Source organism: Lemur catta, chromosome 21, assembly GCF_020740605.2.
Source record: "Lemur catta isolate mLemCat1 chromosome 21, mLemCat1.pri, whole genome shotgun sequence".
Taxonomy (NCBI): domain Eukaryota; kingdom Metazoa; phylum Chordata; class Mammalia; order Primates; family Lemuridae; genus Lemur; species Lemur catta.
This window is the reverse complement of record NC_059148.1, coordinates 32,692,146-32,704,485: the sequence shown is the minus strand read 5'-3', so window position 1 is coordinate 32,704,485 and position 12,340 is coordinate 32,692,146. Positions and strand designations below refer to the sequence as shown.

The 12,340-nt window shown below is 62.4% G+C and overlaps 1 protein-coding gene across 1 annotated transcript in view; it reads left to right on the top strand.

Annotated features, from left to right (window-relative positions):
* Window positions 1-12,340, top strand: part of GRIP2 (glutamate receptor interacting protein 2) — a 36,532-nt gene that overhangs the window by 895 nt on the left and 23,297 nt on the right. The gene's annotated exons all lie outside the window — the stretch shown is intronic.

The following is a 12,340-nucleotide window of genomic DNA, read 5'->3' as shown; positions in this document are numbered from 1 at the left end:
GGCCAAGGAGGGACTGTCACCCCAGCCTTGCTGCAGCCTACATTGTCAGGGCCTGGCTTGGGTCCCCTACAAGCCCTGGCTGGGGGCCCCAGACCTTGGCCGGCTCATTCTGCCCGGCCGAGGGGACAGACCCTCCGCTTGTCCTTTGTCCCCAGGAGGTGCTGATGGCGCATCTCCAGTGTCGCCTTCCCTGAGGTTGACAGAGGTGGCAGGTGGATAGAGCCCCTGAAAGAGCGCCCCTTACTCAAGGCAGCTGTCCCCAAGCGAGAAATCTTGCAAAGCCGGGTGCCCGCCGCCAACCTCCAGTCTGAGTGTGGCGCTTCGGAAAACGGGACAGCTCAGCAGGCCACTTCTTGCGGTGGCAGGAGGTGGCCCGGCCTTTGAGGTTTCCTTGGAAAATCTTAGCTGGGTGATTACTGGGCTGAGTCTCCAATGAGAGGCTCGGAGGTTTGAGTGCAGCGTGACAAGAGGTTTGTCGTGGGAGGTCAGTCTGGCCCGGGTGACAGAGAGAGATGTGGGGACAGGGCCAGAGGCCTGGCATCTCTCGGAGGGGAGCTTCAACCAGCAGGGGGATGTCTTGAATGAAATGAGCTCCTCCGCTTACCGGGTTGTGTAACTTAAGACCTCTGGGGAAAAAAGAGGGGCTTGGGGACCAGACTCGTGTCCACCTTATGTCCCTGCAGTTGCAATCCGTGTGACGTTCGGTGGGCTGTGTAATATTTCTGAGCTGCAGATGTTTTTAATCCGTCACGTGGCAAGGGCGACGTTGGGCATGAAGAGGGTGGAATGCTAACGTATCCTAGCACGGGACCCAGCACATAGTAGGTGCTCAATAAATACTATTCTGTGCTTCCTTTCTTTCCTTTTTTTTTACTTATTTATTTTTTTTTAGACAGAGTCTGGCTCTGTTGCCCGGGCTAGAGTGCCGTGGCGTCAGCCTCACTCACAGCAACCTCAGCCTCCTGGGCTCAAGCAATCCTCCTGCCTCAGCCTCCCGAGTAGCTGGGACTACAGGCACGCGCCACCCACGCCCGGCTCATTTTTTCTATATATATTTTTAGCTGTCCAGTTAATTTCTTTCTATTTTTAGCAGAGACGGGGTCTTCCTCTTGCTCAGGCTGGCCTCGAACTCCTGACCTCGAGTGATCCTCCTGCCTCGGCCTCCCGAGTGCTGGGGTGACAGGCGTGAGCCACCGCGCCCGGCGTGTGCTTCCTTTCTTGATCATTGTATTTAGTTTAACTTCCAGGTGGGGGAATGATCTGGTACATTGGTCAGTGCAGGACTCGGGGGATTTGTGAGTTACGAGTGGCCGACTTGGAACTCTCCACTGCTAGGCTTTGGGGGAACCCAGTAGGGTTTTACTGGAATCCACTGGAATCCGCTGGAATCCGCAGGAATCTGCTGGAATCCACTGGAATCCGCAGGAATCTGCTGGAATCCACTGGAATCTACTGGAATCCACTGGAATCTACTGGAATCCACTGGAATCTGCTGGAATCCACTGGAATCCGCTGGGATCTACTGGAATCCACTGGAATCTGCCACCTGTCCTTGCCCAGTGCGGTTGGCAGATACGTGGTAATGCTCCCCACAGACTTACACAGCACGTGGGTCAGGATCACTCCACTCCGGCCACTGCTTTAGAATCTAAAGTCCCAGTCACGTCCCTTGAAGAGAGACACATGCAGCCACTGGGTTTGGGGGACGCTGTCGTTCTGGCTTCGTGATGCTTTTGAGTTCTGTGTGTGTAACAGAGAGAGACAGACAGACAGACAGACGTGTGCTCCAGGGAACCTCCACGTCGACATTTGTCGTCCTGTAGACGGCGACACATTTTCTTCCAATTGTTGCAGCAAACGCATTCAGAGAACTCAATTCCTGACAAATGGCGGCTTGGAGAGCTGTCCAGGGTGCTGATGGGCGCACACAGCATCGTGGCGATCGTGGACTCTTTGGGGAGCCTCCGTGTGTCCGTGTGTCCCTGTGTCCGTCCCTGGCTCTGCCTGGTCTCCGTGCACGGTCAGGAAAATAAAAGCCAGTCCTCAGCCTCTGTCACCCCCAGCCCCTCATATCACAGAAGTTCAAGGTGGCCAGTGTTTGGAGAGCCTGGGGTTGAGGCCAGAAGCAAATTCCTACCGGGGAGGCTGCTCAGGGGACCAGGACAGTTCGACCCAGTTGACAAGGTCAGATTTCCATTGGCGGATTCTTCCCTCAGTGTGGCCTGATTAATTTTCCTGCTTGTGACAGTCCTTTCTGGTAGACTCTCGGCATGTTCGCCAGAAGGGTTCGTAGAAGTCATTAAGCCCAACCCTCTTATCAGAGAGATGGGGAGATATAGAAGCAGGAAGGAGGAACGATCTATTATTCATTCAGCAAACGCATCGTCCTGGGCCCTGCTCCGGGTGTTGGGGACATGGCTGTGAGGGACCACACAGACCCTGCCAGACAGAGTTTACGTCCTAGAGGAGCAAAGAACAAGCAAACGAATAAACATGAATGGAGTAGTTTGAGGAAGGTATCAGTGACATGAAGCCGGCCCAGGAATACAAGGGGGATGTAGAAGAGAGGGGGCTTCTCTAGACAGGTGGGTTGGGGACGGCGTCTCTGACAAGGTGACTTGGAGCTGGAACTAAAGAATGAAAAGATTCTGCCATGCCAAGAGCAGAAGGTCGCGGGGCGTTGCAGGCACAGGGAGCAGCCTTGGGCTGGGGAGGACGGTTTGACCCGTTGGAGGCAGAGAAGGGAGGATGGAGGCAGAGCTACAGGGACAGGCAGTGGTGTGGCAGGTGCCAGATCGGAAAGGCCACGTCACCGTGGGGGGCCTTGACCGCCGGGGAAAGGAGTGTGGATGTTATTCTGTCATGGCGGCCGTTGGATTTGCCTAAGAGCTTGGGCTGGCTCCAAAGCTGAGCAGGGTTTGGAGTGACAGGGATGGCGGTAGACAGAGGGACACCAAGCAGAGGGGTGGCGTGAGTGCAGGGGTGGAGGTGACAAAGCTCTGGGAGATGAGGCTGCCCAAGGAGACTGGAACCAAAGGCATCCATCCATCCATCCATCCGTCCACCCATCCATCCACCCATCCGTCCACCCACCCGTCCACCCACCCATCCATCCACCCATCCGTCCATCCATCCACCCATCCATCCGTCCATCCATCCGTCCACCCATCCGTCCACCCATCCGTCCATCCACCCGTCCACCCATCCGTCCACCCATCCGTCCACCCATCCGTCCATCCATCCGTCCACCCATCCACCCATCCATCCGTCCACCCATCCGTCCACCCATCCGTCCACCCATCCGTCCACCCATCCGTCCACCCATCCACCCACCCATCCGTCCATCCATCCGTCCACCCATCCGTCCATCCATCCGTCCACCCATCCTTCCATCCATCCGTCCACCCATCCGTCCACCCATCCGTCCATCCATCCGTCCACCCATCCATCCGTCCACCCATCCGTCCACCCATCCGTCCATCCATCCGTCCACCCATCCGTCCGTCCACCCATCCGTCCATCCATCCGTCCACCCATCCACCCATCCATCCGTCCACCCATCCGTCCACCCATCCGTCCACCCATCCACCCACCCATCCGTCCATCCATCCGTCCACCCATCCGTCCATCCATCCGTCCACCCATCCGTCCACCCATCCGTCCATCCATCCGTCCACCCATCCGTCCGTCCATCTGTCCGTCCACCCGTCCGTCCGTCCGTCCGTCCATCCACCCGTCCACCCACCCATCCACCCACCCGTCCATCCACCCATCCGTCCATCCATCCACCCATCCATCCACCCATCCATCCACCCATCCGTCCACCCATCCATCCACCCATCCATCCATCCAATGGCGCCTTGGTGGCTCTGTCCAGGGTGCTGACGGGTGTGGCGATTGTGGACTATTCCGGGGAGCGTGTGTGTGTGTGTGTGTGTGTGTGTGTGTGTGTGTGTGTGTGTGTGTCCCTGTGGTACCCAAGCTGATGTGTCCCTGTGCCGGTTGCCTAGGAGACAACAGGAAGACGATAAGGCTGCATTTGATTGGCTGCTCACTCCCGCTGTTCATGTCCCCGTCAGAGCTGCCGGCAGAGGTTACAAATGGTCCGTGCGGGGACGTCAAATGCCAGAAGGGAGTCGCGAATGTCCACAGCCCCCCGGGGGTCCTCTGTGTGTGTGTGTCTGGGGGGGGCGGGGCGAGGGGGCGTGGCCGTGCATGCATGCACACGTCTCGAACAAAGCAGCATCTGTCCCCAACACACTTCCCGCCGTGCAGCATCTGCTCATTGTCCGAAATCAGATAACGGGGTCCTGGATACATTTAGGGACAAACCGGCCACCCTGGGGAATAGGGAAGTGCCCTCTCTTTTTGTTCGGTTTTTCATAACCTCAGTGTCAGGCCCCCGAAATGTCTCCTTGCACCTCAGAAAATGCAAATGACGCTTTGAGTGGCAGAAGTTACTTCCTGCGCCGGGGACGATGATGTCACCTTGCAAATCACCCCCCTGCCCCCACCCAAGCCGAGAACGGTGGCATAAGACCGTAGATCTGTTTGTTTGTTTTTTTTTTCTACCCTCTCCTTTAAAACCGTCTCTTTTTTTTTTTTTTTTCCCCCTTCTACTTTGTGGCTAAAGGGACAAGAGATTGACACTCTAATTTTGCTTGGAAAGGTCACGGGGGACACAAACCAAAAAAAGACGCATCAAATTGATTCCCGTGCAGTTAGTTTTCTAAAGAAACAGCTCAAGGCTCACGCCTGTCATCCCAGCACTCTGGGAGGCCAAGGCAGGAGGATCGCTGGAGCCCAGGAGTCCGAGGCTGCTGTGAGCGAGGCTGACGCCACGGCACTCTAGCCCGGGCGACAGAGCCAGACTCTGTCTCAAAAAAAAAAAAAAAAAAGAAAACTGATGGCTGCTTTGAGGCTTCGTGACAAATTTTAATCAGGAAAAGCCCGGATCTGGATGACGTTGGTCTCGATGAAGGCAAAATGGAAGTGGGACGATTGGGAAGTGGCCGAACTGTGACGTTTAGGGAATGAATCCACAGTCGAAGTGGCTTTGACGGGGCTCATGCCCCGTGTCACCAACGCGGGTGACGTCTGAGTGCGTCTGAGACACCCCTCTGCCTGACAGAGGGGGGACAGAAGGGACCGTTCGGGCAGGAGAAAAGAGCTTCGTGGCCCTGGGGTGCTCAGCGGGTGTCGCACGGGTGACAGGCGTTTGTTGGTGGCCCGGCGTGGCTTGGCCATCGGGCTGAGCCCTGGCCGGGGTCACCTGTAGGCTGCGTGAGCTCGAGCGATCCTCCTGCCTCAGCCTCCCGAGTAGCTGGGACCACAGGCGTGCGCCACCACGCCGGCTCATTTTTCTTTTTTTCTTTTTTGTAGAGACGGGGTCTTGCTATGTTGCCCAGGCTGGCCTCAGACTCCTGGGCTCACGCGATCCTCCTGCCTCAGCCTCCCGAGTGTGCGCGCGCGTGTGCAGGGCCAGGGGCTGCATGTGGGGACTTGGGGCCGCGGGCGGAGGCTGAACCTGCTCTGGCCGAGACTGAGTCCCAGCAGGGCCCCGGGAGGAGCTCGGGGCGGGGACAGGGTTGGAATGGGGGCGGGGAAGAGTTAAGCACCGCCCCCCCGGGCTCAGTGACACCAGGCTTCACCTGTGACCTCCCACCGATGGGCCCTTCTCATTGTGCATAGGAGGAATCCGAGGCACAGAGAGGTCAAGTCACTTGCCCGCGGCCACACAGCGACATTCGGGGGCTTCCTGCAGCCGGGCAGCTCAAAACTGCTGTGAGCATGTTCTAGACTCCGGGGGGCCTAGTAGGGCGGGGCTGCCTCACGGGGCGCTCGGGGGTCCCTGGGGCTCTGGGTCCCTTAGTCGCCTCTGGGCAGCTGCTTGTCTCATATCCTAGAGGTCCCCGTGAGCCCCTTCCGCAGGGACAGAGCAGCCGACGCCGGAGCGCGTCAGGAACAGGGTCTCCCTTGGGGCCTTCCAGGGACTCCCGTGCTGCGCCCACCCCCGTGCCCCCCGCGAGAAGCTGCCTTTCCCGTCAAGGCTCTTATGAAGGTCTGCAGGCGCTGAGAACGCTGGGATCCCCCCGGGGCGGGAGGGGCAGCTGAGCTCGGCCCAGGGGACCTTGCAGGAGTCAGAGAACAGCCAGTAACCGCCGTGGATCAGCTGCTGCGTCCCGCGGACGCTGTGGCGCTTGGACTCTGTCCTGGGGACAGTGGGAGCCATGGCAGGTTCTAGAGCAGGAGAGGGTGGAGGAAAGCTCCGGGTGTTAGAATAGGCTCCGGCTCTCGTCTGCCAGGAGGAGGCTGGAGAGAAGTGATGGGGCCTCCCCAGGGGTCTCTTGCCTGTCCCCACCGGCCACCACCCCATCCTGTCTGTCCCTTTTGCACACCAGAGCTGGCATTGAGCCCGGGGCCCGGGGAGGTCTCAGCGGGACACAGCAGTGGGACACGCTTGCGGTGAATGTCCCAACCGCCTGTCAGCCTTCCGCCTGCCCCTCCGGAACCTGCGCTGGTCTCCCCAGCCCCTGTCCCCGCTTTGTCCCCTGCTCGTGGGCTGGAATGGTCCCATCCGGGGCGGGGGGACCATCTGCCTGTCTTAATTGTACGGATAATTAATTGCCAGGGCTGGTGGCCCCGGCTCCCCGGCTGGGGACACGGTCCGATGGAGCGGAAGGCGCGTTCGTCAGTCAAGCCGCCTGCTCGGTGGTGGGTCCCCGAGCATGTCCCCTGCTCTCCCCGCCCCCCGCCCGGCCTCAGTTTCCCTTCCGTGCCCCCGGCCCCTCCTCGTCTCCGGGGACTGGAAACCTCCCAGGTGCCTCCCGCCACCTGCCCACTCAGTCCCCTTGGTCCGACCTCGTCTCTGTGTCCCCACTTCTCGGTGACTCACTCACACATGTCCCCGGCACGTGGCCAGCCCCGCAGCTGGGGTGGCCGGGGTCCCCGCGGGACGACCTTGGGCAGGGTCTGAGGGGGACCCGGCGAGGCGTGGGTGACCGTCCTGGCCCAGCCCCTGGGTGGCAAAGAGGAGGAGGAGGAGGGAGGAGGGAGGAGGAAGCATCTTCGTTGCCGGCGGCGACAAAGCATTTATCTCTCCGGTCCTCGGATTGTCATCTTTGCCTCCCTCCCACCCAGACTTCATTTCCGGCTGTCGCTCAGTGTCCCCGGCGGGCTCGGGACACGGGTGACGGGCTCAGCCCCGGCGTCTGGGAGGCAGGAGGGAGGCCCGGCGGGCACCCCCGACCCGGCCTTTGTGGGTCTCAGTTTTCCCATCCGCGCAGTGGGGGGCTCGGTCCCCAGCACCCCGGGCGGGGAATGTCCCAACGCCGGTGACATGGCGGTGCCCCTTTAAGGGGTAGGTCCCATTCTACGGACAAGGAAGCTGAGGTCCAGAGAGGTTGGGACGGTTCCCCCGGGTCACACAGCAATCCACCCTCCTGGGACGCGGAAGTGACAGGGCCTCTCCTAACCACAGGGAGGGGGGCCCGCCTGCCTGTTTGGTGGCCCTGGCATGTCCCCCAGGCTGCCCGGTCCCCCGTCCTTTGTCACCCGTGGCATTGGAAACTCACAGCAGCCAACGCTGTCCCCGGCAATGCTCTCTGCTGGTGCTCTAGAGCCATCCTTGGCTCCCTACTTCCCGCAGGACGAAAGCCGAACCTTCTAGTACAGCCTTGGACGGGGTGGGGGGGACCTTAGCGGACCCCGTGACCTGCTGTATACATGTCCTTCCTGATCCCCTTCTCTCTGGTCACGTGGGGGTTTGTCCCGTGGGGATTCGCACGCCTGCAGGTTCCCGCTTCCCGTACTCAAATTCAGGCCGCAAAACCCCTTCTCCGTGGCCCCCGCCCGCCAGACTAATTGCTAGTGTCCCTCCCTCTGCACCCCCAGCCGCCCCGTCCGAACCCCTGAAATCCCGGGAGGCCCGTTAGGAGCAGCCACGCGGGCGCCAGGCCTGCCGGGCGTGACGTGACGCTGGCTTCCGCCCTCCCGTGCTGTGTGACCTTCGGCAGGTTGCTGAACCTCTCTGTGCCAACTCATGTCTTGCAAATCCTGCCTGGTTCCGAAGCGGACACACACCGGGACGAAAATGAAACGCAAACGTGCCCGGCCGGGTGGCAGGGACAGACAGCCGCGGGATGACGTCCCCTCCCACCTGTCTGTCCCCGTGCGTCTCGGTCCCTCGGTGCCGACGGCCAGAGAAACCCGGCCCACAGGCTCTCCTAGAACCCACGGTGTGACCTTTCCGGGAGCTGCCTGTCCCCAAAAGTTAAAATCCCAAAGGAGCAGTGACACAGAGTGTGACAACGTTTCCGATCGCCCGTCACTCATTTAACCGCGTCTACACGGACAGCGGGTGTTTTTGCTTCAGAGCAGGGACAGATATAACTGCAAACGCCCGGGTTCAATGTGCCCTTTCTTCCCGGAGGGGGCCACCCGCGGGGGGCAGCGGAGTGCCCCAGAGTGACACTCGGCACCCTGGCAGGGGACCAAGTCTTCCCCGAGAGTCTGGCGGTCGCCAGGGTACTAGCGCTGCAGTGCGCAACCTGAACACCCTTCCCCACCTCTCCCGCCCGGCTGTCACCACCCCTCCTGTGGCCGACACGTGACATCTCCTCTGACCTTTGGCCTCACTGCTGCTTAGGGGGGACTCAGCCGGGACCCGGCCCCTGGGACCCCGTGGGACACCCCCCAAGTCCCCCAAAGCGGACACCAGGGAAGGGACTCGAACTTGGAGATACAGAGGCGCGAGGTCACCCCAGCCTGGATTTTCCCGAAGGTGCCACCGTTTTTGGGTGGGGCGGCGGCCCGGGGAGCTGTGGGCTCAATTCCACGGTGGCAGGGGAGGGGACACGGAAGCAGCCCCCGGTCCCGCCTTGCTTGGTCCCCTGCGGCCCAGAACTTCGTGGCAGCCGGGGCCTCGTGTGTCTGATTCTCGGTGGCATTTGGGCGGATGCACGGTGCGGTTGTGCAGGTTGCTGACTGGAACGCACCGGACGGTTGTGCAGGTTGCTGACTGCCGTTGCCAGTGCCCTGTGTCACTGTCACCCCACCCTTCTCCCCGGCACCCGTGTGGCAGCTGGCCCTCGGTGGGTGACAGTGGGGGACAGTCGGGTGCAGCCAGTCACTCCCTTCTCGCGGACGGGCGGAGGAGGGGGGCCCTGGTCAGTCCTGAGCTGGCGTGTGCAGGGCCGGGGTGGGGAGGGCAGCCCGCCGGCCGTGGCCGGAGCGTGTCACCAGCTGCCCCTGCCCGTCAAGCCCAGAGGCCGGCAGAGCCTGTCCCCGCTCCCTCCCTCCGTCCTCACAAAAGGCCAGGTGGCCGGGTCCCTCGCCCCCCCAGTCCCATGTCACCAAAGAGAAAACCGACACCCGGGGTAGAAGGAGCTGGAACATCCCGTGGGAAGCGCCCGGGGGGCTCCGAACTCGGGGGTCCCTAAACGGAGACCCGCAGTGACACCCCGGTGTCCTCAATGCATTTGGGGACACCTGTGGCTTTTACGGTTCGCGTTCTAGGACTCGGTGCAAATTCTGCTGGAATCTGCAACTTTCAAAAAAAAACCCCAAGTCTTGCCGGTCCCTGTTCCCGATGGAAACACCGATGCCCGGGGAGGGGGTCCTGTGTCATTGTCCCCGGGCAGGTCAGGAGCAGAACTGGACGAACGGGGGAGGGGGGATCTGCTTGGGACCCCCGGGGACAGCCCCGGGCTGCGGCGTCTCCAAAGATCTCCCGTCCGGACTCAGGCTGCAGGGCTTGGGGACGTCCGACCCTGTCCTGGAGGCTGTTGTGACAAAAGCCAGCCGTGTCCCCTTCTTTAAGCAGAGACCCGCCCGCCGCGGGCGGGCGGTGGACGCGGTGCCCTGGCCCTTGGTCCCTCCCACCGCCCCTCCCTGGGAGGGGACAGTGGCTGAGCAGCGTGAGGACTTCGGAGGGACGTGGTGGGTGGCAGCAGGGGACACAATAACCGACATGCTCTGTGGGCTGGGCCGGGAGAGCCCCGGAGACGCAGGTACGGAACGGGGGGTCTGGGGACAGAGTGAGGGGACACTGGGGTGGCTGAGACCTGGGCTGCCACCCCCCCGGAGACCCCGGGCTTGGAGAGAGTACGGGGGCCGGGGGACACCTGGCTGGCGTGGGCAGGTGACAGTTCTGTCACTGACGCTGGCTGCTGTCCCCAGGGCTGTGTCCCCAGCACAGGCAGGGGTCTGGGCAGTGACCCCGGGGGGCTCTGGAGTCTGGAGAGGACACAGCTGCCACCTTCCTGGGTGGGGGGGGGACAGGGACTGGAGCCCGGGGAGGGGCGGACACACGATCGTCGCTCCGTCCCTCCGTCCACCTGCCGGGCTGGCCTCAGTACCCCCAACGGGGAGCTTGTCAGGGGCCCAGACGAGGCCCCCAGGTGACAGGGACACCCAGCTGGCGGATGTTGAGATCTTGTGTCCTAAGCCCTTTCTGTGACTCTCCCCGTTTTACAGTCGGGAAAACCGAGGCTCAGAGATGTTAGGCCACTTGTCCCAGGTTGCACAGCCACGAACGACAAAGCTGGGGTTGGATCTGGCCCCGTGGCCCGTCCCCCTGGGGGGACGCCGCTATAAATAGAGTCACTGCCTTCCTGGCCCGGGTGCATCTGTCCTTGTGACCCAAGGCCCGGGTGGGGTAGCGTCACCTCCGTCTGTCGCGGTCAGATCTCACCCCGGCCTCCTCCCCGGCCTCCCGGCCTCCCTCCCTGTGCTGCCGCGGCTAAAACTCAGCTCTGATCGCAGCCCCTGAGCCCGGCATTCGAGGCCCTTCCTGACCGTTCTGGCATTTTCTCTCTCCGCTGACTTACCTGTCCCCTCCCCGGTCCCCCGCCCGGGTCACCGCCCGGGTCACCGAGCCTCCCGATCCCACCTGGCCTCCGTTGCCAGCAACCCCGAGGCTCTTCTTTAGAAAAGTCCAAACTGCGGCAGCATCGGGTACGGCGGGATCCAGGTGCTCAGTTAACGCCATTAGGGCCCTCGGTCTCTTCTTCTGCTCTGCTTCCCTTCAGCTGAGCTTCATTTCCACGCAGACTCTCCGCTGTCCTCGGGGTGTCCGGAGGGCCCTGGCACCTTCGGGTGACCCACTCCGTACGTCTCCACGCTTTGCAGAGGGGAAACTGAGGCTCCCGAGAAGTGAGGGCGGCTGGGCTCTGTGGGACGTGCCCTTTCCCTGCCCCTGCTGGGGGGTCGTTTCTCAGCCCCCCCAAAACCTGGGCGTGTCCGGTCTTCCTCCTGGGGGCCTCGTTCGCCCGCCACCAACCAAGCCCACAGCCCCCGCGGGAAGTGACTGTCCCCTGTCCGGCCGGGCGGGGGCTGGGGACACAGACCACGCCAGGAAGCCCCAGCCCTGCGTGTGCACCCTGTCACCCTCCGGCCTCGGGGACAGGAGGCCCGCCCGACCCCTCCGCCACAAAGATGCCTTTGTAAGTGGGCACTTGTGCCCCGCCGGGGCCTGGCAAGGCTCGGGCAGGGTGGCGTGTGCCCGTGTGCAGGGGACCCCGTGTGCCCCGGGCTGCCGGCCCCTCCAGGGGTCCCTCCCCAGAGCCACCTCTCAGCCCCGAGGTCCCTGGGGACGCCTGACTCCTGCCCGTCGGCACTCAGGGATCCGCCTCTGCCTCTTCCCGTTCTGTCCCCTTAGCGACTCACTTTACCTCTTTTGTCCCCATTCTCCTCATCTGCAAATGGCATTTCCAAAACCGCTTAACTGAGCACGTACTACCTGCCGCCCGGCGACGTTCCCTGTGTCCCACGCAGCAGGGAGGAGACAGACCGCAGCCCGGTCCCCCCCGGGAGCCGTGTGGGGAAGAGTGTCCTGGGCGGAGGGAACAGCCAGTGCAAAGGCCCTGGGGCAGGCGTGAGTGGGCAGCGGAGGCAGGGAAGGGACGGGGAAGCCCGGGTTTGACACAGTGTGCGGAAGGAGGATCGTGGGGCCCGCAGCCTCTCCGGGTGACGCAGTGGCTCCCGCCAGCCCGGGTGTCCCTTCCCTGTGGGTGCCTGAGCCCCACGTCAGCGCTGGGCGATCACAAGCTGGGGTACTGTGGGACCCCGGGCTCTTCTTCTGCACACAGGAGCCCTGGGGGCTGGCGTGGCCCTGCTCAGTCTTGGGGCGTCTGTTCTCCAGGGGTCCCTCCCGGATGCCGAGGGCTCCCTCTGGGAACCAGGCGCCGGGCAGGGTCCCCCCAGTCCCTGTCCTGCCACCCAGCTTGGGCGGGACCCTGGCAAAGGCAGCTTGGCCCGAGCAGCCGACTTCCTCTTTGTCAAAGCTCAAGAACACCCTGGGGGCCCCAGAGAGAGACAGGGGGGGGCAGGTAATGACGGC